Source organism: Xiphias gladius, chromosome 14, assembly GCF_016859285.1.
Source record: "Xiphias gladius isolate SHS-SW01 ecotype Sanya breed wild chromosome 14, ASM1685928v1, whole genome shotgun sequence".
NCBI classification, from domain to species: Eukaryota; Metazoa; Chordata; class Actinopteri; order Istiophoriformes; family Xiphiidae; genus Xiphias; species Xiphias gladius.
The window spans coordinates 14671483-14698541 of record NC_053413.1 but is presented as its reverse complement, the minus strand read 5'-3'; the positions used below and the strand labels follow the sequence as shown (position 1 = coordinate 14698541).

The window sequence follows — 27059 nt, the reverse complement described above, 5'->3', positions numbered from 1 at the left end:
ACCCCCGCTATCTGTTCATTGGGATTCATCTAACACTATAAAACAAGCGACATAATACAGCAAATACTGAATAGAGTTCGAGTGTTTTTTTGTGAGAGCTACAGGAAGCATGAAAGATAGCCAAAGATACAGGATGTGCTTTTGATGTAGCGTTACTGTTCCTGAGGTTGCTTTCAGGTCATTCATTTCACATGCAAATAAGTTTCACCATCATGCCACTGTAGCATTTAAATCACGTTCCCATGATTAGTGTCATTATATTTACATTTTTATTCTGCATGATCTGCCCCATCTACCATATACACTTATATTCCAGTCACACCAAGCACCCATAATCCCTGAGATTAAGAAGATATGTTTTTTGCTGCTTTTGGTAACAATGTACCTTTAACACCCCTGGTCCCGAAACATATAATCAAAAATAGCATATAAATACTTATATCATACTCTATTGTAGTTGTAAGCAGATATAAGGACATTTTTAATTAATTCATATGTTTGTAAAAAATTATGAAGTATCTGTAACACAGTCATAAACGTATGAAAATATGTCTCCATGTTTTATATGAATATAAAACAGGAAGCATTTATTGATTAAATTAATTATATCTACATATTATATGAATTAATTAAATACTTATTATTATCATCTCCATTAGATTTTTTTAATGAGGTATTTATTTATCTATTTACAAATCTTCACTCTCCAGTACAACTGGGTAAACTCCATTCACTGATGAAGCCCATTGGATGTGGATGTGTGGTTGGATCGAAATCTGGTAAGTAAGTTAATTAACATTTTTCTAAAGATTGGTACCTGTGTATAAATAGTTAATGTATGCTTTTTAACACACTGCAAAGGTTTGCCGACATGTAAAATAACTTGACATTTAATTATGATTACAGCTGTGTTGTCAGCTATCTATCTATCTATCTATCTATCTTTCTTTCTTTCTTTCTTTCTATCTATCTATCTATCTATCTATCTATCTATCTATCTATCTATTTATATATATATGTGTGTGTGTGTGTGTGTGTGTGTGTGTGTGTGTGTATACACATGTTCACTTTGTTCTCAGTTGTTGCTCCAACTTGCTTGCTCCAGTTAAGTTCCGTATTTGGTTATATTTCCATAGCTGCTTCTGTGTTAGTTTTCTTGACTAAAAATATACAGCACCAACATCAAAGTACCTTGGTTAAGCTACCCCCACCCCTTTGTTTTGTTCTGACAAATAGTCAGTGACAGACCCCTCTCCTGGAGCTGGCGTGGTGCTAAAAAGAAGTGAAATGAAGTGTGGAGAGACATTCAGACACCTGAGATTACTTCAGTTGGCCAGCTCAGTAGATCTTTAATTAGAAGAAAGAAAGAACGTTTTCATGTTTAATTGAGTATAGAAATGAATGTTTCCTCTTTCTCTAAGAAAAAACTGGATGTTCTCCCTTGGCAATTAAACTCTTGTGACAGATGTTCAGACCATGTTCCCATTTCTAAAAATTTCTTCTGAAGGCGCTCTAATCCTCAGCACTCAATTTTTTTCACTATAAACTGATGCCCACCCCTCTGACTGTCCTGATCATTTGTCTGTTCTTCAGCTGGAGGTTGTACAAATGGTGAGGGTCAGTCCTAAAAATTTTTTTTTCAACTTCAGTCAAATCATCTCCTCATTGCACCTTCATTGCTCCAGGCGACACATTGCATCTTTGATTACAATAAAAGAAACGATTGAAATATAAAACATTCAAAATCATTAAAATGCTAACAATGGCTAATAAGGTGCAGTATTTAGCAGCAGTTCATATGTATAAATGCCTACATGCCCAAGCACCAGACTATTTACAGATGTTTGAGCATACGCGAGACTGGCATAGGTATAGTAGAGCTGTAGGTGTGGTAAAAAAATCTGTTAAAATCATAGATCTGGCTATTGTGGATCTAAACCCTTTTAATGTGTTTGAGGCTAAAAACTGGAACAGCATACCAGATAATGGGAGACATTTGAAATGTATGACAATTTTCCAAACAGTTGAAACTTTTTATTCAAAAAGAGTGGCGAGAGGAGAGACTGGTGAATATACAATTGGTACAATGAGTAATATTGCATCTGCCACTGTATCAAATCTGTGCTTCACAACTTTGAGGCATAGCAGTCTTTGTTGTTATATGATTTTGGGTGGCCAGAACCAGCATAGAAATAAGTTATTGTAATTGTAAATGTTTTTAGCCATGCTAGGAGCATGGCTTGAGGGAACGTAGTGCTAAACGGTCCACCACTTTGGTCCAGACTGAAATATCTCAACAACTACTGGATGGATTCAGATGAAATATTTTACAGACATTCATGGTCACCAGAGGATGAATTTTCCTGACTTTGGTTGGATTTTGAATGTTTTTGGATTACTGGATGGATTGCCATGACGTTTGGTACGCAAATCCATGGTGCTGAGGGGATCATTCTCCCTGAATTTGGTGCTGACCTGACTTATTCTCCAGTGCCACTATCAAGTCTACATTTACGGCTTTGAGTGAAATGTCAGGACAACTACTGGATAGATTCAGATTAAATATTTTACAGACATTCATGTTCTCTTCAGGATGAATTCTAACATCTTTGGTGATCCCTTGAATTCTATTCTATTGCCACCATCAGGTCAAATTTTTCAATTCATCCAGTTCTTTGATTTATGACAAAATAACTGCAAAACAAATGACATTTCAATTATGCTTGGCTGAACGTTTTTAGTGCTAATTAGTAAATGTTAGCATGCCCACATGTATAGTAATTAGCTCAAAGCCTTGATGTGTCTAAGCGCAGCATCACAGAGCTGCTGGCATGTCTTTCTTTCTTTCTTTCTTTCTTTCTTTTTTCCATGCATCTGTAATGTGTAGGTTGTTTTGTGACAGAATAAAACCAAACTAAACCATCCATGTAATTCACTTTATACCTGCCAAACTCTGTACTTGCTAGCTAGACAGTTTACATGTTGAGATTCCCCTGTTTTCACCATCTGTGCAGACCAGGCATACTTTAATTGGATTATTGGCCCACTTAAGTACTGATATTAAACAATGGGAGAGCTTTATTGATTAAAGTGTAGGAGGCTTTATCGCCACTCAGCACCCCTGATCCTCTAGAAGTCACACACATACACAGTAGTCGTGTGAACTCGGAAGGACGGTACTGAACACCATTTCTTTTGTGATGCCCTTGTCCCTGTTTTATGATGAACCAAAGTCTTCAGTCAGTGTTACAGTCTTACTGCTTTTGTCGCGTTTCCCAGAAAGAATGACTCTGTCTTGAATCCTATTGTGGTTCTGAAATTAGCTTCCCAGACTACAGATTTGTTTTGTTATTCACTCACCATATAGGCTGCACGGTGACTTTTTATCTTAATAGCCACTTTTCTACAGCAAAGCAAAACAGGGCTTACATTGCTAAGGATAACCAAGTTGTTGTTAAATAAAAGGAATTAAAAGCCTTATTTAGTTCAGAATCACATCCAATCTCAAATAAATACAAACAGCATTGCCTAGGACATTGCTCCAGTAGATATACAGTGGCACAAATAAAGAATAAAACCTGTTTAGCCTTGTTTTACGACACAGTAGGAAAAAGAATATTGGGAGCAGCTGAGGTCACAGCAGACACAGGCTGAGGTTGTCTACATGTGACTAAAATCATTTCTTTCTATCAAATTTTCATGAAGTAGTCCACTTTTTTTAGGGCCATAAATGACAATGATACAATGAATGGCCATTCAGTATGGAATTGTCATTGGCATTGCATTTATTTCTCCATAAATGTTTGTTGCAAGAGGTAAATAAATTGGAAACCCACTGAAGCAGCAGTGAGTGCGGAGTTCTGCACGGCACAACTTGTTTTATTGCATTTTGCATGGAAATGCCTGTTTAAAATAATCAACATTGCTGTTGCTATTTTGGAAATCATTGTCGTCATTCACTGCCCGGGAAGAAAACACAATATATTACAATGTCAGTTTGTTTTACAGTACTGCAGCAAGTCTTATCCTCTGATCAAATTACTCAGATTGTGTTTATGAGTGTGTGTCTGTCTGCATGCATGCACCCAAAGAGAGCTGAACCTTTAAAGCCTGGGAATTAACACTCCACCAAAAACATTAAAATTACATTAAAAAGTACACATATGATTCACAACTGGGAGTGGGGTTTGGGTGGGGCTACTTCGGGCACTACTGTGCTGACTATCCTCCCAAGCGACATTAGGCAATCTGTAAACATGAGCACACTGTATCCAGCTTCAACAATCAAGCTCCAATCAATCTAGTTGTTTGCCCATATAAATAAGAAGTATATTTGCATACATAATTAAATACTTTGAGTAATTGATAGAATATCAGACGTTTGTGTGATACTAAGCTACTGCAACTGAAAATAAAGGCCTATATGTTTACAGACATTGGTGATGTAAACAAGCCTGAACAGAAAACTTGTCAAGTGTTAGTCTATGTTTTAGAAAACAGTCATTTGTTGCTTATGTTCACATTATACTCTGAAAAATGGATACTGACGTTTCTGTTGGCCACTCACAATGCAAACAAAGACTGCCTACAGATCAACTAATTCAACATCTCTTTGTGATCTGATTAATTATTGTGGCCTAACTGTGAAGCTTTGCTGGAATAACCAAATGACTGAACCCAATTCTCCATGAGACTTGTATTCTGCAATGTTTGTCACAAGCTGCAGTTGTGGCAGCTACATAGCATTGCATAATCATTGGGGATCTGATCCCTGGCTCCTCTCGAAGAGTCCACAAGCACGACAGTGAATCTTAAATTTCTCATGATTTATGTGTAATTGAAAGATGTAAGTCACTTTTGGACAAAGGTGCCTGAAAAATGAGTATAATTTTATGTAAGTTATTATGTGTGCAGTAGATCACAGTGTTTGTTTCTAGGAGACTTTTCCTTCATCATTTTTTATTAGGTGCGATGACTAATGTTTCCAAGTAAAATGAGTCCCCATGAGACTCAGAATTTATAATACAGTACAGTAGGTGTCCATGGATCATGCATTTAGTGTGTGTGTGTGTGTGTGTGTGTGTGTGTGTGTGTGTATGTGTGTGTGTATGTGTGTTTGCTATTCAAAGTGTGCTCGCCATCATGAACCACTTAGTGAGCACATGTATAGAAGGTTTTGGAAATGAATGGTTTCCCAGCACACATTTTAAACATGCGTTTATCTTTGCAGGTGGTTTTCCACGTTTTATATATGTTATGTCATCTCTCTATACAGAGAGTTGGAATACATTTCAAAGATGTTTTTTCATCATTTTTCATCATGATTAGTATTTCACTTTGTCACTGAAATAATGTTAAATAATTGATCCTCAAAAACGGCCAAATTTCAGTACATTAGATTTAATTAAGCGTTTTTTAAAGATAAAGAACATATTTTTAATTTCTAGTAGGGCCATGGTTGCTGCTATATTTACCCACATTTACTCATATCAACGAGTACAGTTTATTTTTAGATCAGTTTTTGTGTGGATAAAGAGTTCCCTCTTTAACTCAGAGAATAGAGCTGTGAATATGAAAAACACACGTTACTGGGACTACAACAAGTGAAAACACTCTTTTGACTTTTCTCACAGTTCTGTGTGTCTTAAGGTGTGATTTTATAACTGTGTTTATCTTTCGCAGGGTATTGTCTCATTAGCCCACAGTGATGATCCCTGCGTAAGCCAGCGACTGATCTCCTCCAAACGCTGTTCATAAGCTGTGACAGCTAGCATCAGATTCTCCTTCTATACCTGGCTAATGGCACCCTATGGATCCCTATCTAGGCCAGCGTCTTACCATTCTGCCCACATTTTATTATTTCCCACACAAACTCACAGTTATTATCTATCCTGTTTGTTGGACAGCCCGAGGTATTTTTGGTTCATCTCCTGTGGTGTGGATACTCTTTGACCCCTGTGCCGTTTTGATGATTGTAAGTACAAGCTGAGGTGTGTTCATGCGTACACACGTGTGTGACTTACTAAGAATAAAACATCAGTATTCCTCCTGGGTTCTTTCTTTATCATAATCTGACAAACACATTAAAAACCATATTTTCCTGCATTTTTGCTGCCCCGTTTGAGATTATTTCTGCTGCACCTAGAGTTCCCTGCAAATATTTTTCTTCATGGATTCAAGGTAACACTTCGCCTCTTTAGTTTACACACACCCACCAAAAATAGTTTTTCTTTTACAGTCCAGCAGTTGATCAGTTGATCAATTAAGCATGCACCTTGTGTCTGTGGTGGTGATATCTGACTGTGTGTCTGCTATGGGCCAGTAATTCACAAGACTTCCATTATTTGTCAGCATTTGCAGCAGAATAAAGACGCCTGTCCTTCAACTGATTATTACCTAACAATGTGTTTCAGTGTTGACCTGCATGTGTGATTCAACTATCACAAGCACTGCAGTGCATTCTGACACATGAGCTGCTTCTAGACAAATCCTCTGAACCACTCATACAAACACTGTTGTGTTGGTGAAGATGTTCTGTGTTTGCCTGTCATTCAGTCAAAAAGAACATAAGAAGAAACACTTCACAGATGAGGAGATACACTGCTCTGTCAAGATTTTCACCGCAAGACAGGTGAGAAAAGGTTGGCACATGAAAAAAAAGTTAGTTTTTATCTTGCAATTGCATAGTGACCTTGGCAAGACTAAATGGGCACAAGACCTATCGTAGTTTAGTGCATTAACATAAGCATGTTGAAAAAACTTATAATGGCCTTAGTTTACAAAACATCTGGTCTGTGGAGTGCATTTAAACACAGATCCAGTAGACATGCCATGCTATTCATGGACGGATGATTTTGTCTGTAAGGGGAAAAGGAAAATACTATAAATAGCACAAAACAGAACGAGTTAATTAGCAAAGTAATTCAGGTCGTCCTTATTCTTCACTTACATCAGTTAATGCAATTATAATCTTGGCAACTGGTATTTCTTCTGGGCTAACGTAACAAATTAGATTATATAAATGGAATAGGAAACAAATAGGCACTCAAACTAATCAATGATAACATGAATAAAATAAAATAGGATTTTATCTGTAAAGTCCTTATTAGCATCTACATTAGAAATCTTTTTGGTTTCAAACATGGTTTGGAGGGAAAAACTGTGGGGGAAAGGCAGACAGGCCAAATAAAGCTTTAGCGTCTAAACTTCTTAAAGCTCCAGTGGAAGTTTGTGCATGATGTGAAGACACACTGTAAATAAGCACAGGCATTCGATTTGGAGAGAGTATAGGACACACTTTAAATAATAGTACAATGTTACTATTATTATTGTAGCCTAATGAAATTTGCTGCATTTGATGGGTACTACAGGATTCTACAATTCATGTCATACATAAATTAATCTCTTTCTTTTTTTCTTTTAACATGTTAGGACCTGGGAGGTCTGAGGTACCACAAAACTAATATTACTGAATTATTTTCACTGTAAACCAAATGTATAACAGTTGCAGCATTACACAGCTGATTTATATGAGTCAAATTTAAGTTGCATAGAGTGCAAAGTCTAATGTATAATACAGTAGTACAGTTCTGTTTGGTGTTTGGAGAGCAGGAAAGATTCCTCTGGTGTCTGTAGTTAACTGACGTATCTTTATTTCCAAGGGAATCAATGTGATACAATATGTAAAAGTGACTTTGAAAAAATGTTCTCTTACCAGTTGTCTTCTTCAAAATGTCTACTTTACAATGTGCAGAGGCTGGAAACTGAATAGGCCTTTTTCACAGCAGACATTTTGACTTCTCACAGGAAAAGCACATGTGTTACATTAACAATGGCTCTGTTCTATTCAAGGTGCCCCAGTGAGTCATGACAGTGTGAAGGGGAGCGAGCATGAGCAACAGCAGGACTCTGAAATTGCAGCAGCTAAACAGAATGCAGCCATCATTAATTTGATCATTTATACCTGTGTTTTTGCTACTGTGACATGTCAGAATATCTTCATTGATAAACGCCTATAATGCAACATGGCTGATAAAATTATCACAGTTTTTAAATGTATTATATCATAATAAACCTGGGTCCAAAACCATATGCTACCAAAATGTGTGTATCAGGATACCTCATTGTACATGTTCACTTAATAAACAAGCCTTTGGATTTGGGACAATTCCGCCATTGGATGTTAAAAGTAGTTTCTTTCATTAGACGGACCTGCTGGTGCTTCCTGAAAAATCAGCATTGCCATCCTTTATAATGCAGTTATGATATTATCTATCTGACACTGGTGTCGTGACCTGGGTGACAGCTCCTACCAGTACCAGTACCAGTACCAGTACCAGTACCAGTACCAGTACCAGTACCAGCACCAGTACAGTCCCTGTCCATGTTGGTGCAGTACAGCTTCCAGCCACCGGCGGCAGCGCTGAGAACGACGAGGCAGAGCAGCACTCCGTAGATTACGCCTCGGCGTTATTGGAGAAAGTTGTGGGTTTATTTTGGTTACTTCGCACCAGGCTAATATCGACATTTTCCCCCCTGAAAAATCACTGAAATGTTCAGTTTGCCTCAGGTGAGTTTCCTCAAAACTCTTCCATTAAGTACGTTCATTGAGGTCAGTTGAAGGTATAAAATGAGTGGTTAACTCAGGTGGCGTTGACGTTAGTGCTTTTGGCTGCCGGCTGACTTTACTTCCACCTAAATATAGAACTTGCCAACCCAATCATCTTGAACAACTTGAATGTTTTTCATTTCATAATGGGACATAAGTAATATTTATTTATATACGTTGTAAACTTTAAAAACAGACAAGCCCTACTATCCTAGCTAGCTAACGCTGATATAACTTTAACTCTACCTGATGTGACGATAAGCAAATAGCCAGTAGTCAGTGCAATTTTGATGCTTCGACCCATTATATGTTAGTATATTGCTGAAAATGCATTGCTTTTATTTAGTGTTCTTCCTTATCAGCTTAATGTGATAACTCGTTTGGTTTTCAGGTTTGCTAGTTGCTTTCCCCTCTGTGAAAGGTTTAAATAACACGCGTCGTAGCCACAGTTAAAAGAGATGTAACCACTTAGCCTTCATCAGTACAGACTGATAAGATTAGTTTTGTCAATTAAATAATTCTGCTCAAAATTCAGGCTTCATCCCAGGAAGGACTTCAGATGTCTACAATAGTGTTGTATGACAGTGGTATTTGCGCTCTTTTGTCACCTCATGTTTCATTTTCTGAAATGACATTGGCAAACCTTTAATGCTTTTCGTCAGTAATCCATCGAATATGTACTGGCCCTGTCTGTGCTATGTGTGGTTGATGTGGCCCTTATCTGTCAGTCACTATTTTTAGTTACAGTCTTTTCCTATGTGTCACAAACTGATGGGTTATTTTAAATTGAGTGCAGAGGTTCACTTTACAGTCACTGATCATTATTTTATAATTATTATGTTATTTTTTACTCTGTTGGGCCTTGTAATTTTGTTTACAGTATTGGCACAAATAAATAAAGTTATTATTAAAATGATCAAATAAGCTGAACTGAAAAAAATATATATTTGGGTTCAGAATCAGAAATCAGAAAAACTTGATTTGGAAATATGGAAATATGTCTTTGATGTGGCTCATGAGTAAAAACACAGTAAATATAGAGAAAAATGTTTCTTAAACAATTTTGAATTTCCGTGTAAATGCTTTGCTCAAAAGCACCCAGACAACTGAAGTCAAAGTGTGTTATCTTTTTTTCTAACTGAAGAAACCATCCCCAGTTTAATCACTTATCAGGCTGCAACTAACGATTATCTCATTAGGGGTTAATGTGCAGACTATTTTCTTGATTAATTGATTTTTATCCTTTTGTCAGAAATGATTGGAACTAGTAAGCTATAATTTGTCATTATCAATCAAAAATCAAAATTTAACAAGCCAAATGCCAAACATTTGGTGGTTGAAGCTTCCGCTTGAAAGATTTCCTGTTATTCTCTCTGTTTATATCATTGTAAATTGGGTATGTTTGGGTTTTTGACTGTTGGTTGGACAAAACAAGCTTTTATAAGATGTAACTGTGAGTATTGGGAAAATGTGATGAGTTTATAAGACAGTTTATAAATTAAACAAATCAAAAAAAAGATGAATTTATTCTGAAAATAATTGTTAAACGCAGCCCTAAGTTGTATTGCTCTATATATTTTAATGATTAATGTGTCTTTCTTTTTTTTTTCTCTTTTTTTAGCTAAGGTTGGTGCCTCCTCAAATCCTGGAGCAAATTCACAGCACAGCTTGTTGTGAGTGAGTAAAATTTGATTCTGACTCTGAACATCACGGAGAAAAGACAGCCACTAGAGGCTGCACTAGCAAAGACACAGATACATAGATCAATAATGAGAGAGAAAAAAGCCTGAGGAATCAGTTGAGAAACAGCAAAAAAAAGAGATGGTGAGATAACATGCAGTTCAGTTCAGCAAGAAAGAGTGACAGACTGAAGAGATAGTGGGAGTGAGCATTGCACAGTACCAGCTGACAACCTGAGAGAGAGAGAGCATCTTAGCTCATTAGGGAGAGAGAGAGAGAGGGAGGGAGGGAGGGAGGGGGAGGGAGCGAGGGAGGGAGGGAGGGAGGGAGGGACGGAGGGAGAGAGGGGGGGCAGACAGAGTGAGAGAGAGAGAGACAAAGAGACAAAGTGAGAGAGAGAGAGAGAGAGGGAGGGAGGGAGGGAGGGAGGGAGGGAGGGAGAGAGAGAGAGAGAGAGAGAGAGAGAGAGAGAGAGAGAGAGTGGAGCAGCACTCAACCATGTTGCCTGTCTTCATATTTCCCTCTGCAGCTGTGTGAGGCAGAGTGAACGGCGGAGACGAGAGAGCTCAGCAGAGTCTTGTGGAAACAGCAGGACCGCGTATCACTTGGCCGAGAGATCGATGCACTTACGCTGAGCCACACAAGAAGGGTGAGCAGCCCGTAGGACGTCCGTGTACTGCCACAGAGAGAGAGACTGAGTAGCCAAAGGGACAGATAGAGTGAGAGGGAAGAAGATCACCCAAGGCCAATTTGAACGCCTTCAGCTGGTCACTTAGAGCAGGTGAGTTAACTTATGCTTCTTTGGAGCAGGGATGAGTGTTTGGCAGGTGCATTCAGCCTGTGACAAGAGTGTGTATGTTTGTGTGAGTCCTGTATCTTCACTCATGCACTGTTGTACATGTATTTGCCTTTGTTTTTGTCCCGGTTGTCTCCTGTTTTCTCCGTTTTAGTTTGTGCTTCACTTTCGAGATGGTGTGCATTTCTAGTCATCTTGCCAGGTGATTAACTGGGGAGATTCGGTATCAATCAAGCTGTTATAATGCTGGGCAGAGAGGAACACAACAATAGCTGCTTAACGACCCGCTCTTGCTGGTTTGTCTGTATATGTGTGTGTTTGCATGTGTAGTCTAAGTGCATCTGTGTGTGTTGCAGAAAAATGTTTGTCATAACAAGTGAATTGCACCTGAATCGCCTGAGTCATAATAAAAGCTTACTTTGAGAAAAATTAATGGAAGTCATCGATGTTACCGATGTCATCGCCAATCGCGATGTTTCACTGTAGAAATCGTCATATGCCACTTTGCTACACATCGCCCAAACCTAATGCCATTGCATGGCAATTTGTAACAAATGTCATGGGAAGGATATTTGTTCAAAGCCACTGGTTTATTCTTTAAAAAAAACCACCTTATTGTGTCAGTTAAAAGATTGACTTCTTCTTTACATGTTACTCATGACTTTGAACATTTTGGGTTTTGGTTTGAAACAAAAATTCAACTCATCTAACAGCAATAGACTCTGGTTGTTAAAGGAAAAAAAATTGACTGGTGACATTTTGTAGACTTGAATTTCTAACTGTGGTACAATGACACTTTGGTACTTTCAAACCTGTTCAGCCCTGAGTTCACTGTAAATATAGATGTAATACTGTAGTTTTCAAAGTTTTCTCAATCTAATCAACATATGCATGGAAAACATGGTAAATTTTGTTTTTCCATCAGTGACTGGTGTCATCTGTCAGATGCTTGCACTATTGTGCCTATTTTGCAGCTGTAAGAGTTACTAAAAAGCTTGAGGACCACTGCTTTAAAAGTCTTAGTACCCTCTTTTCCTCCATAGATAACTAAGTGTGTTTCTTATAATGACGTATGGCGACATTTAGAAAGTCGGTCTACATGTGCACCACCTCTCCATGTATTCTCATGCTGTACAGGGTTTGGAAATACCATGCCATGCTTTATGTCCCATCATCCATCTGTATATGTGTCTGTTTCTCTTTCAGTCTCTGTTCCCAACCCCCCATGTCATTCTGTGAAGGTTATTGCCATATATTGAGTTGGTTTAATTTGTCAAAGTCAGTCAGACATATTGTCCATGGTCACAGCAGGGGAATAGGTTTGGGGATTCAGTGTTAGGCATTGACACTGTCTTAAAAGCAGTGGTGAAGCATAAAATACTGGTATAATTTCATAGTAAACAGTGGAGCGGAACAGTTATTTTCTCAGGCTGTTTTTTGATTTTTTTTTTTTTTTCCATGACTGTGCATGTGTATGTAGGCTGCGAGCGGTGAGGCTTGAGGTGATCAGTCTATAGATTCATCATATCTTGCACAGAGCTTTTCCCCAGTTTCCCATGTGGTTCCAGTGTCATTAAGCTGAGACACCGAATCTGAGAGATCACTTTCTCTCTCCATCCCTCTTTCTCTCCCTGGATACACCGGACTCTCTCTGTCTCTCGGTCACCTCTCACTTACTCTTTATCTGTTCATTACTCACTCTGTCCCTCTTTCATATGCAGAAAAACAGACTGGGAGGAGACACCCATACAAGTGTAACTGTGATTGTGGAAACTGCTGCTCATAAAAAATGCACTCCTCATTGAATATAAAATGGGGCTGTGCAGAAAACATGTGACTAAAATTCAAATTATACAGATTACTGCACAGTGGCTCTCGTATTTATACCATCTGTAATGGTGAAGAAAAATATGCTGTCCTTTCTACCCAACTGTGTCTGGATTTGGAAGATTTCTCTAGGACACACATCACAGTTCAACTGTATACGCCAGATTTATGGAAACGTAATGGTGGTAACATCTTACAGACCAGAACAAATGCGAAAATATTCAAATGCTTTCTCTCATTGTATATACTTGTTGCAAGCCAGTCTGGATAAGAGCCTGTGTTTAGTGGTTAAATTGCAAATGCAAATTGTTTCTATAAACTGCTTAAGGAGCAGGTGCTGTTTGTTAAATTTTTCTCACATTCCCACAGTGTCAGGATTATCTTCACTATTTTCCTTTCTCTGTCTTCAAATCATTCACATTTATTTGAGTGCCAATGGGCAGCTGAACAAGATTGCAATCGTCTGTGCGGTAATTAATTATTTACATAATACTTCATTCTGGGGGAATTGTATTTTCCTCTGTGCCAGTGTTAATTGTGTTAGCTAAGCTACCGTCATTACTTATCGTTAGGACGACAGTTCAATGTGGACATATCCAGTTCTCATTAGAAACTGCATCATCCATCAGATACTGCACAGATTTAAGCACAGTCGCAGAAAAAAAAATGCAGGAAGAGAACTGAAATCTTTAACTGTTCATTCTGCTTTTAGTTATATCTCAAACACTCATAACAGTCACACACACAGTTTCTTTCCTTGTTTTCTAATCAGATTTAATGCTGTTATGGTTCAGATACAGGTACATGGAATTTGTATAGTTATATTAATGTGAAAACAATTCTCATAATTGTTTGGTGCATATATTGTTCATTTCAACTTGTACTATTTTTACATTACACATCCATAGTGCCGCATGTAGAAGCACCAGAGAGACTCAGGTGAAAACAGAGCATTTTCCTGTCCTTCCACCAATGGTCCATCTTTTCAGGAAGCAGCTCAACGGCCAACTGCGCTATCCCCTAGGTCTGTGTGATGAATCCTGAGTAGACCGCTCTGATTTATGTTTTCAAGGCAAAGAAGCCAGACATGGGCATTTGTCAAAACAAATGTGTGAACTGTTACTACTTTTCATCCTCTTTCTTTCTTTCTTTCTTTCTTGCACTATGTTGTGCTGTCTTCCTTTTTGTGTTTCTACTTTCCTCTCCTTCTCTTAACAGTCTCCCCATTGGGTTACTCTTTAGTTAAATGATACTCTACCTGGTAACCTTGTTAGCCTAAATGAATCATAAATAAACATAAAAAGCTTTTATTTTCAGCATATTCAATAATTAAACCTAATTATCTTATACTGAAATGATAACAACAGACTCAGAGCTCACCAGCGTGCTCCTAGCCATATTCATATGATTTCCGAAAATAGAACTACTGGTCAACTGGTGATCCCAGCACAAGAACTATTGGGGAATATAAACTCAAAGCCTCAAGTGTTAAACACAAAAGTCGACAAAGCATCGTAATGCAGACAAGTTGAAAACACCCCCCCTGTTTTCACAGGGAGACTGTCCATCCCGCCCCTGAAAATAATGTAATAATCCTGGAAGGCTATTGGGGTAGTGCTTTTCTCCAAATGAAAGTAACACTGGCTATTGTCTGACATATGAGAATTTGGTTGAGGAGAGCATACCAACCAATCGACCAGTCAACGGGGAGACTACAGCCCTAGTAATCACTTTTGGAACATATTACTGATGGACTGTGGGTTAGTAACATTGTGCTTCGACACTGCATTGTCAGTCTTGCTCTCCTCTGCTTGTGTGTGGGGGGGTGAGCACTGTTTCCCCGCAAAGTTGAAATGAAAGCCTTGCCACGGATAAAGCTGAAGTTGACCTGAAAGGAAAAACGTAATATGCTCTTCAGACAGCGAGTGTCTTCATTGTCACATAAAACACATGCTCTCTCAATTTTGCTTTATATTACAAATCGGCACCCCACAAACTGGTTGTACACCAGTGGGTCCACTAGCTAACGTTAGCTTGGCAAGGCATGGCTACAATAATTAGAGCTAGAGGAGTAACCTGGTTGCTCTGCCTCTGTTTGAGGGCAGATTTCAAAATAAAACTGCTAATTTAGAAGGGAGCACCATGCTGTTGTCTCGGTGCCCTCTCAAAACGACGCAACCTTATTGTTTGATGTTGAAAAAGATTTTCTTTGTTGCGTTTGAATTTAGGTGGGTAGTAATTTTTAACAAAAGGTATTTGTATTGTATATTGCTAGTAACGCTGAGGTGCTTCTAATAAACCCTAAACCAGAGACAACACCAACAGTAAATATCACAGCTCCTCACTGTTGATCTCTCGACCACAAAGCACTTTATTAACAGAAGATGAATGAATGTGCCAATTATGCTGATCTTATCAAGACACTTGTCTGTCTGACTGCCTTGGGTCACACGCACCGCAGTGTGTGAGCGTCTCTCCCTCTAGTGTAATAAAAAATAATAGGTGAAGAAAAGCAATTGCACTGTGATGGAAGGGCCAGTGGAACAGCAGGTTTACAGAATTTGCTGGTTGGGAAAGCCTGATCCGGCGAGATGTTGTAAATTTCACATACGTAGCCCCCCATTGGTGTAGAGTGACAGTGCTGAGAACAGGAAAAACAGGAATCAATGGCAGGATGTCCAAGAAAGCAGCTGACAAAGGACATGAGTATTTTCAAACTGTTGATGCTGTCTGATTTGATCACTCAATTGATTATGCTATGAAAGTGGACGGAAGTGCTTAAAAACGATGTGTACTGTATATCACGAATGATTTGCAGAAGCAGGACAGGAGCTTGGATTGGCTCTTATGCCTCTTGGGAGCTTTGTTTTACAGGGTGTTAAACAGCGAGTGAAGAGAGGGAAAATGACAAAGCTGATAGGATCATAAAATGTGGGGAGAAATGTGAACTGCCCACTTGAATAATGTGCGTATGATACGAGAGCTTTACAGCTGTTTGAGCGGAGTGCAGCTCTTCTGGGACGACGATTTGAACTGATCTAAACCTGATTTATATCATATCATGGAGTGCTGCAGAGACATATTCACCTTGGTCTTTATTTCTACACGTGAAATCGCAGACATCTAAATTGGTTCTTTTGCCACTGTGCTGCAAACAGAATCCAAAGAGTTCAGAGTTCAACTGAGTGTTCTTGTTGGTTAAGTATTCCTGTTTCCAAGATCTGTGGCATGTGGTGTTGTATTAAGAAATACCTTATGCAGCCAGCATGTCCTATATCTTTTTTACAAGCACCCGCCTTATGAATCTTGTGGGGATATGCGTGAGAGGTTTTATTTTTATCCCCCATATTCCAGTTCTCCCCAGCGTTTAGAGAAGCTGGGCAGGCCATGTTAATGATCCTCATTAGCCAAGGAGCTTGAATCCAAACTGGAATTCTTCCACTTCAACTGCTACTTAACATTTTGTGTTCTTCTCCGTTCCATGTCTGTCTTTCTCACTCTCTCTCTGGCTCAATTTCCTTCTGCACATCCACCTCCTTCTGCAACCACCATCATTTTTTTCCTCCTTCATCTCCCTTTTTATCTCTCACTCTCTCCCCTTCTCCCACCTGAGTATCTGCAGTGGGAAATAGTCTGTAAAGGTCTTCCATCTCTTTCAACCTCTTCTTCAGATGTTTTTTTTCAATATATTTACCGCACAGTGCAAGTCCCTGGGTGCTTTTGTGTGTGTGTGTGTGTGTGTGTGTTTGTTTGTGTGTGTGTGTGTGTTTTTGTTTGTGTGTGTGTGTGTTTTTGTTTGTGTGTGTGTGAGTGTGTGTGTGTGTTTGTGTGTGTGTGTGTTTTTGTGTGTTTGTGTTTGTGTGTGTGTGTGTGTGTGTGTGTGTGTGTGTGTGTGTGTGTGTGTGTGTGTGTGTGTGTGTGAGAGATCATGAATGTGCACATTGCTGCTTACATGTCCTGTGAGAAGGAAGTGTTCCAGGTGACCTCTGATACTAGTTGCTTCTTCTTCCCTACTGTGAAGTAAAAAGCTTAAAGTTCAGGCGTGAGTCCCCTCCAGGCAGCCTGTGAAGGATGTTCAGATATACAAACATGTCGGCTCAAGAGACACCTTTAGCTGAAGGGTAAATATGCTCTGGCTCTGTTTATATAACAACTGTGCTGCAGTGAGAGGGAGACGTTGTTTGATACCTGGCTGACTGAGGATATCTGAACTTGTACAGTCCAGTGTACTACACTGTATCATTTTGATACTTATCTTAATGTTCTGTCTTTATGTAACCTTAATTTAGGAATAGAAGTCACACTGCACACTGAGGTAAAAAAAAAAGTCCCCTAAAATATCCCCCGAATACATGAATTATGAAGTACAGGTTCTCTGTGTTCTGTTAAAATGTGTCTAATTTGCATTTTTGCAAGTTTCTAATTGCAAACTGTCATTGATGGAGGGAAAGGTTAAAGAATTACAATTCTACAGAAGGCTTTTTGCGTATTAAAGGGTGTTGTCTGAATTGCTTAGCTTGTGAAGCTCTTCAAACTTGACATTCTGGATTTTAGAAGCAAATCTAGTTTAAACTTTTACTTAAGATACTAAACTGATATAGTAGTATCAGCAATAAAGATGATAGATACAAAGATATATTCCTTTCATTGAACTGCTTCCAAATAGATTCTCCTCCTCCTCTCTACTCCTACCTTTCTTCTTTCCTCTCAGTAAAAGACAAATGGCAGACAAGTGCGAGATAATAATTTATTTACTTTTAAATAAAAGGGGTTCACACCACAAGCTTTCTGCACTCCTCCTAATTAACTTATCAAACTGTCAACATAAAAAACAGACAAACTGTACTAATAAACTGTCAACTTATTTTATACGTATTTTAAGTTAAGTAGACAGAAGTGTATAAAAATATCTCTCAAACTTTAAAATGGCAGAAAACCTGCCATTTTCATTTCCAATCTGTTGGGGAGAGGCAAACTCTGTAGTGAGCAAAAATGTCCTTTTGATGTTTCAAGTATATCATCGAATGTGTGTGTCATGTGTTTGTGAGTGTAGAGGAAGAAGAGGAAAACATAGTGTGGAAAGCCTTTTGGCCAAAGCTGTCTCAAAGTCATTTTAGACAATTCTAAGTCCCATGTCTTGTACAGCAGAGTTGAGTCTTTTTGCAATTGCAAATCAGCTGCAAGTCTTTTGGGTCATGTTGCTGATCATTAATACACATTGACTCAAACAGTGTTAATGGTTGAGCGTGAAAGTTAATTCGTGAACTTGGAAAAATTAGTTTGACAACAAAATTGTAATCCAAAAGCCCACTTACAAGCTTTAGCCTTTAATAGCTTTGTTAGCTCCAGGAATAAATAATAAATATAATAATAATAATAATAATAATAATAATAATAATGATAATAATAATGATAATAATAATAATAATAATGATAATAATAATAATAAATATAAATAAATATTCAAGCTGTGTCTATGGAAGGACTTTCTGTTGCTGCCTTATTTGTTTCCTTTGTTTACCAGAAAAACTTCGGTTGAGACTTGAGTCTGACTCAAGTCAAAGTCTAGTCTGACTCAAGTCAAAGTCTCAAGTGCAGCATCTCTTCTTGGTCAATATCATTAGCTAGCTAGCTAGTTCTGCCTCTGCACTGTGTACTTTACTACAGTAGTAGAGGTGAATGCTCTCTGCTGATTCTGACAGTGAAGAATGAAGTCAAACTTTTAGCTTCATCTTGAATTGTTAAATCTCTGCATACACTGGATATGATGTGGTTTGAGGTTAATCAGAAAGCAAAATATATAATACTTATTATTAATAGATGAGTTTTTGCACACGTCATACAATGAATATTAAAAGCTCTATTACACAGATAAATAAATATTTTCTGCAGATTTTCAAAATCTCAGCTGGAAGCTGTTCTGTTGCTCTCTGACTTTACCTCCAACAGTGCATGTCGGCCTTATTGACAACACAATGTGTTGTATTTCTGTATTTCACATTAATTTTGTTCATAAAAAAGGGATATCTCCCTCGCACTTGCTCCAGGATAAGGACTAATTTGAGCCCAAAAAAACACTTCTTAAATGAAAAGTGGCTGCCACAAACCAATCAAATCAGTACCTTCTCACACCAGTTAATTGCACATGTGATTAAGAACTCAGCCTGTTCTTTGTCTCTGTGAACTTTCCATCTGTCTGCCATTTACAAGAATGGAGTCATTAACTTAATATGTCCTTAGCTCATACAAAAAGCCATTCTCATTCCTAGCACACACTGAGCAATTTGAACTGCTCCAGTTGTTTCATTTGCATAGTTCCATAGAATATGCATTCTGATAGATTAGATTTTCCACTTAATATGCAAAACAGAGCTGTTATGGGTTGGTTTGCACAAGATATACCCAATAATTGGCTCGACTGTGCAATATTGGTTTTTGCTTAATGCCATAGCGGATGGATACCGATGTATTAATCAATATCTCTGCGTTGTTACAATAAAGCAGCCTGAACTCAGTGCCTGTAAATTTGACCTTTTCCAAAAGGTTGTAGTAATGTCCTCTGGTCACATGCCCACCTATGTCGTCGTTATGTTATGGCATACCCCAAGGGGCACTGTGAGCATTAGAAAGTACCGTTAAACCAACATGTGGCAAGTATTTCTAAAAGAACCTGATAGTCATGCTATGTAAAGGCCAAATTAAGGACAGAGCAGCAAGATGAGGCAGGATTTGTCAAAGGTTAAGGTTGAGACTGTGCAGGTAGTGGAGGTAGTGATACATTTCCCTATTTATTGAACTCATTTAACTGTTAACTCAAAAATCATTTCCGTAATAGAATTTACAGGGATTTTCACAAGCTTCATGATCAAGTTTAAACAATAGAGCACTGATCTGTTAGGCTCCACTGATGTGTCTCCACCAATGCGTCTTGCTGTCATTATTATATATATTTCAACAGAAAGTAATAGGTGAGGCTGTCTTAATTGATATATTACAGTAGTGTAGTGCCAGTTTGTTTTGAACTTCATAGGTTGACTGTGCTGCTTCAATTCCTATAATTTCTTTCCCACAAATTGCTTTGGAAAGAGAAAGGAAAAATGTAATTAGCTTTCATAGCTTTTTGTCCATGTGATATGTTCTCTTTCAAGAGATTGATGGTAAAATAACTTTATTCCCATGTTTTTATATACACGAGGTTCTGCCATGGCCACAGATTTCCAATAGATTTTAGACAATAAAAGAAGATCGACCTCTGCCTTTGAATCTGCAGTTGCAAATGCTCCAGTGGAGGCTTTCAGAACTACTGCATTGTATTTTCAGATCAGAAAATGTCATATTCTACAATGCAGAATCTACTATTTTTCATGAAAACAATCAATGCAGTATCTCAGGTCTTACACAAATACTTATTCTGTTTGTTGTTTTGTTGCAGCCCAAAACCTAGATGATATTAACCATACTCAACAGACTTTTCATTGATATCTCCCAGTCAGTATCCATCCCTTTGAAGACTGATGAAACATTTTTCAACCTACTTTCATAGAATTTACCACATGCGTAAGAGCTACCCTTTGACAGCCAATAAGGTGCCCTGGGGGCTATGGAACTGTTGAAGCATTGTACATGATTTGGATGCAGAATACTTTCCACTGTAGATTGTTTGACCATGTTTTGTGATTAGATTTGTGACACTGAGGCTGCATGCAGGCAGGTGAAATATGTTAAATAAAAAACATGCTATTTGAGTAGCTGCGCAAAGCTCAGTAGACTCTTCTGTTGGATCAGCGCTTTCAGTTTATATATTTGTTTTATTTTTTTCTCCTGACTCTTTAAATGATGAGATTTTGAATGAGGAGCTATAAACAGTAATCTTTAAGGATCTTATCTGATTCCACTCAATGTCACTCACCGTGTATTTGTTAAGTGCCAACAAAATTTAATCCTGAAAAAAGTCATTAGATGCTCCAATATTAATTGCAAGCTCAGTACTACACACCCATAGCCAGAAAACGTATTTTAAGAAATAGTTTGACATTTTGGGAAATACGCTTTTTCGCTTTCTTGCTAAGAGTTGTAGATAAGATTAAGACAGATACCATTGTCTCACGTGGATAAACTTTCAAAAAATAGTTGCACTACTCCCTTTAAAACCTCAAATTCTTTTTTTTAGAATTCTTGTTTTTGGATGGACTAAAAGAAAAAAGATAAAAACATCTGCACACATCTGTTGCAAACACCCATTTCATCATCTGAGCCTTCGGTTACAAAAAAAAAAAGTGCTCCTGTCGGCATCCAGCATCTTCTTGTGTTCTGGTTATGTGCGATAGTTTTGGAAACTCTCACTATGTATGCAGATAAAATAAACAAGATGCAACAATATAATTTTTGAGCTTTAGAAGTGCTGGCTACAGGGATTTTTAACTTTGGGAAACGGCCGGCTAGCTGTTTTCCCCTGCTTCCAGGGTAAGCTAGGCTAAGCTAGATACCTCCTAGCCATAGCTGCATACTTAATGCAAAGACATGATTTTGTATTTCCCAAACTGTAGCACTGTTCCTTTCAAGCTGAAAAAAATCAAACTAATGATAGCAGAAGTGTAAATATATTGTGAAGCACAAGCTTGGCTTGAAGTAGATTAGGTCTAAGGCTCTCGGCTTAGAGCAAATTTTTTTTTCCTGGATTGCGATTCTTCCGATTGATTGAGTTGAATAGACTGAGTGATCCTTTTTCCTTGCTGCCTAAAAAATAGAAAAGAAACTATCATTGAAAACAGAGCCAAGAATCTCACTGCTCCCAACTGGAGTAAGTTGAGTGTTTGAAAGCTGGATGAAATGTGTCATAAAGAGACTGCTGTAGCTTGGTGAAGCAGCTTTGTTCAGCTGCTTTGAATTATCATCTGCAGTGAATTTTAGCCACACATGTTTACATGTATCTTAAATTTAAGGACAGCCAAGGTAAATGCATTTACAATGTAGACATTTATAGACCTATTTTGATTTTATAAGAATACTAGGGCCTATTTAATAACATTTGTGGGGTTTTAGAACAAAATATTTTTCATATATCATGCAGAGGTACCATTCGACTTTTACATCTGTATAATACAAATATTGTTTTCAGTCTTGTGTGAGGCAAATAAAAACTTGTCAGTAAGCAGACAATATATAAGTTAAGGTGAATAAATTCAAAACTGCAAAGTGGCCTAGGAGGGATAAAAAGCATGAATTGAAGGAAGAACTGACTAATAATCTCAATAGTTAATCTTGATAATAATATATAGACATTTTAGAACGCAGTTCAGCAGGCTAGACATGTTAATTAACTGTTTTTGAGACGCTAATCCAGACATTTTGCACAATTAATCAGTACACTGCTGTCTAGGTCACAGAGATTTGTGGCATTTGTAGGACCACTTTCAGAAAAACAATTATGTGCAGCAGCAGTCAAATACCTGTAGGTGAATAGCTGAGCACAGAACCACCACATGCGGAGGTAGTTTTTCTGTTACCTCGACAACTCTGGAACAATTAAATTGTTGTTCTCTTAATTATTGCGGTGGTATTCGAACACTAACTGTTGGAAACCGAATGACTTAATGACAGCTACTGGGTCACAAGGCAGTAAGTACTGCTGTGCCGCTGATTAAATTCACCCAATAATTAAGCAGACATCATTGATTCCCTGTAGAGAAATGGAGAGTGTGTGTGTGAGAGGGTCTCTCTCTCTCTCTCTCTCTCTCTCTCTCTCTCTCTCTCTCTCTCTCTCTCTCTCTCTCTCTGTCCTCATGCTTCCTGTAGCCCCTGCAGCGCTGGGCCAGTCAGATATGCGTAATTTGGGAAATGAGCAGAAGTCAATTCCACTTAAACAGACAGTGGTGGTTCAACACATCGATATTGCATGCATTGTTGACTCCCATCATTTTCTTCCTCCCTGACTTCCTCTGTGTAATTGACAGACCGATCGAAGGGAATGAGAACATGTGTCCTTGATTATGATTGTGTGTGAGTGTAATTTGATGTGTAAGAATTTGAAACAAAACAATCACTTACTGGTGAACAATTTAGGACACTTGTGTGCGTGTCTGTGTGTGCGTGTGTGTGTGTGTGTGTGCTCTAATGAGAGTAAGGTTATAGATAGTTAATAAATGTAGTGATGAAATTAGATCTTGTGCGTTTAGAAATGCAAATGTATGCTTGTGTGGGTGCCTGTCTGTCTATACTAGTGTTGTTTTTCTCAGATCTGTGTGGGCACCACGCATTACCAGCACACGCACCACAAAGCAGAAGAATCAGGAAGCTGTTTTACTTTGGATGCCAGCACCTTTGTTTTTCAGGTAGTCTGGTTATGCTTCCACAGCTTGGCTAACATAGCTACCGCAGCCACCAAATTTGTTGGCTCACTCATTTCCCCTGTAAAGAACTGCTGTAAAAGTAATATGTGGAAAATTAATATATGCTACAGTTTCCCTGGTTATAACATAAAATCTAGATTTATTGTTATACTGGTCCTCAAACTGTCCATTCTGTTGCGATGAGTAGAAGTCCCGGACATTTCCTGCATTATCGCTGCTGGTTTAATCATTAGGACACAAGATGAACAATTGCGTTAGAAAATATCTGCTTTTTTGACAAAAAAAAGTTGCAAAATTACACTTTGTAAAAACCTGATAAAAATTCAGCAATTTAAATCACTTTCTGGGTAAGTTTGTGATAAATTTGAGCAAGCGATGCAGTGTTTTGTTTCCAATGCATCGACAAAGCATTTCGAAATTGATACAGCTCTAATTTGTGCCTCCAGCTGGTTTTTTCTTCATAGCAGCTGGCACTCATGGGTATTGTAGTATTTACAGCCATCCATAATACTAAACTGACAGAAAAAACATTATTTCTTAGAAGCAAAGTTGGAAATAATCAAAACTGATGGCGATAACATATAGGGTACCCTCAAGTACCCTCAAGTACCCTCAAGTAGAGATATCGTTGCCTCTGCGAAAATCCAAAATTGCCCGTGAAATGTCCCATAAGGCTGCCATAACAGAATATTTCTGCAGAGAACCAACATCCAAACTTGACCAGTTTAATAGCAGAGTTGCGATGAAATTTGTTTCAACCTTTGTCCACTGTCATCAATCATTATCATTTCTTTATTTACAAATGTTTACAGCTGAATACGGGTGCACCTCTGTTGAGCAAGTTCAAAAAAAGCTTCATATTACTGTTAAATGGTTAATTATGAGGAGATGTGATAGTGTTTGAGAGCCAGTAGCTGCATTTAAATGCACGTTTGTTCATTCTGATTGATCTTCCATCTTCGATTGAATCGTCAGTCATTCTAATTGAAGATTACGGGTCAACTGTTTACATGGGATGTGATTTAATACGGTCTGGTGTTTAAATGCACCAACGCATTTAATGGGAACAGCGGTGTGACATGTACAAAATTGATGAATACGTAATGCATTTTTCTTCCTCAATGGCTGTCTTATGTCTTTGGCACATGTTTGATCAGCTCCCTGAAGATGGATATTTATCGTCTGTTCATGTATTTAAAACAAACCCTCTGCAGAGGACCATTTCAGCTTGGAAACCGCCGTTTTTGGGAAGTGGTGAAAAATATGTCCCCCAAGAATGTACGTCAAGATGGAGGGCATGTGCAGAAGGAACGCAGCCAGAAAGTAATCAGGTTAAATTGTTTACATGGTGTAATTTTCTTTTGATCAATTTATGAGAAGGTTTAAAGTGCCCCTCTGCAACCGATTGAAATTTCAATTGGTTCGGGCCTGTTTATTCTGATTGAGGTGTTTATATGGAACATTTTTTATTCTTTTTGGGCTTTTAAACTGATTATAATTTGAATATTAGGCTTGATGTAATTGAACCTATTCAGAGTGGCAGCTCATGTTAAAGCTTTTGTGGTTTAAAAATTGTAAATTGCTTCTTTAAAACTGTAGAGGCTTTTAAGATTAACAAACAACCACTTGCATTCTTATGAAGCAACCTAATGTGACCTAAAGAGCCATACAATTTTTCTCAGTGGTCATTCAAAACTCATGTTTTTTTTTCATTTGAATTATCCTTTTTATGATGGTGGTGTCAAATTTGTGTTCCCCTCAACAGCTTTTTGTAGCTGCGGTTAGCTAATCTAATTGACTTGTCTGACTCTGTCGCTCCGTTGTGTAGAAAACATTGTCCTAACTATATTACAAACAAAATGAGGTTATCATGTTTAAAAGGGATAAATTAATAAGTCAAATTGATTGTTTTTGTACTACAAATATACTGTATTTGTCCTTCAAGGTGATGTGCTCTTTTGCCATGTGTTTTTATGACTAATACATTAGCTCATCCAACTAACATGTCTAAAAGAATTGCACTCTGGTTACTTCAAAAAAGTAGAATAGTCCATGAAATCATGAGGTAATGTACATACAAATGTTTTTTTTGTAGTAGTAGTAGTATTTAGACTGTCTTTTCTTGAAAGGGAAGCTAAAGCTGGGTGGAAAGTAGTTTTCTTTCATAAAGAGAGTGAGCTTTGGAATTGTTTTTTTTTTTCTCATTCATGGTGGCTGTGAGTGATAACAGTGACTCGCTAGTATCACACACACAGCTCATGTTTGATTTTTTTAGAAATTCTTCGGCTCATCGCAGACGGAGTCTTAGAGTGCTGCCAGAGTTTCAACCTTGAGGGTTACAACTGACATAATCCTTTCTATTGAGTCACATCCATCTATATGTCCATCAAATAAAAAAAGACCTTCCCAAACCTGTCACGAAGGATTTTTGAAATCTTGGCAAGAACTAAAAGATTTTGATCATAACATACAACTGTTTCTATCTACTGTATCTGTTGTGATAGAAAACAACTATTGGAAAGGATTGAAAGACTTTTCTAGTGTAGTTAGTCTTGATCTTTATCCAATCATGCTCAGTGTTTCAACATTTTGAGATTTTTACCCCCTGTTCCGTTCACTGTGAAAATAACATTTCAAAATAAGTAAATTAAAAAAAAAAAGAAAATTACAACTCAACTAAATACAACAAGTTCTCTGAAGCTGTAGCAATACAATACCACCCTGAAATGTTTCCATTCCTCATCTGGGTGAGGTTTCCAACAACTGAACTACATGATACAACAGGTGTTAATATATATTTAAATGCAACTTGGGATGCAGAAATGTTTCTTTGAGTTTTGGTGTTCAAATGTCAACCTCACTAATAGCAAAATTGTTTATTTGGTTTCTGTTTACCATTTACAAGCAGACAGTGAAAACAAATGCCAGTCATAAGCATGCTATGTGTAAGCAAATGGATGAATCATGCAACCAATTTTTTTTAAACATTTGCACACAGACAAGACAAAGAAAAAGAAGTTGCTGTCAGTTAGAGGAAGAATACAACTCCAAAGCGATTGAAAGCAAATATTCGATGCACGGTCTTGATAAGTAAGTCTTAACAGTAAGTCTTTTTTGTCTCCTAATTCCGATGCCAATCCCTCAACTAAGAGTATCTACAGATACTGAGAACTGATCCAACATAATTTCTTTTTTTTTTTCAAATTTAAAATCTCTATAATGACTACTTCACCATGTCTAATTCATTCCAATATTCAAATAAGACAATTTATGCACCAGGGAGTTTTATGGATCAAAAATTGAGTCGGTAGCCGGTCAAGACCAAATGAAACAGTAGACTTTTGTAATGACACAAAGAAACTCTATTTAACATGGATTGGTCACGTTTGACTGATACAAGATTCAGCTAATAAGGTTAGTATCCAGCCGATCCCGATCCACTGGATCGAATCATAGAATTGCTAGTATTTTTATAGATGAAACTACCCAACTGTATATAAAGTAGTCAGAATTAGCTCCACCTCAGGCAGTTCCAACATTAAAATGCTTCTTACATGTTGAAGCATTGGTGATAGTAATTCAATAATAGAATGTATAATGAATGGCTCCTGAACAGTAACAGGAGCCATTCTGCCTACATACTGAACACTTTTAATAGTTTAGCTGATTCCCATACTCAAGTAACAGTGTGATTGCGGGATATGTACCTCCAGTGTGGTATAGTTCCTTTGTGTCAGTAAAGGATCTATATACTTCTTCCACTGAAAATTTTAGAAATGTATAGAACTGGGCCTTTTCT

General features: G+C 37.8%; 1 protein-coding gene across 1 annotated transcript in view; it reads left to right on the top strand.

The window, feature by feature from the left end:
- The first annotated feature begins 8436 nt into the window (after nucleotides 1-8436).
- The window catches only part of tnr (tenascin R (restrictin, janusin)), a 169472-nt gene continuing 150849 nt past the window's right edge, over nucleotides 8437-27059 (top strand). Inside the window, exons 1-3 of the mRNA XM_040143972.1 lie at nucleotides 8437-8569; nucleotides 10230-10285; nucleotides 10818-11069. The gene's annotated coding sequence lies outside the window, so the exon portion shown is untranslated. The remainder of the gene's footprint in view (nucleotides 8570-10229; nucleotides 10286-10817; nucleotides 11070-27059) is intronic.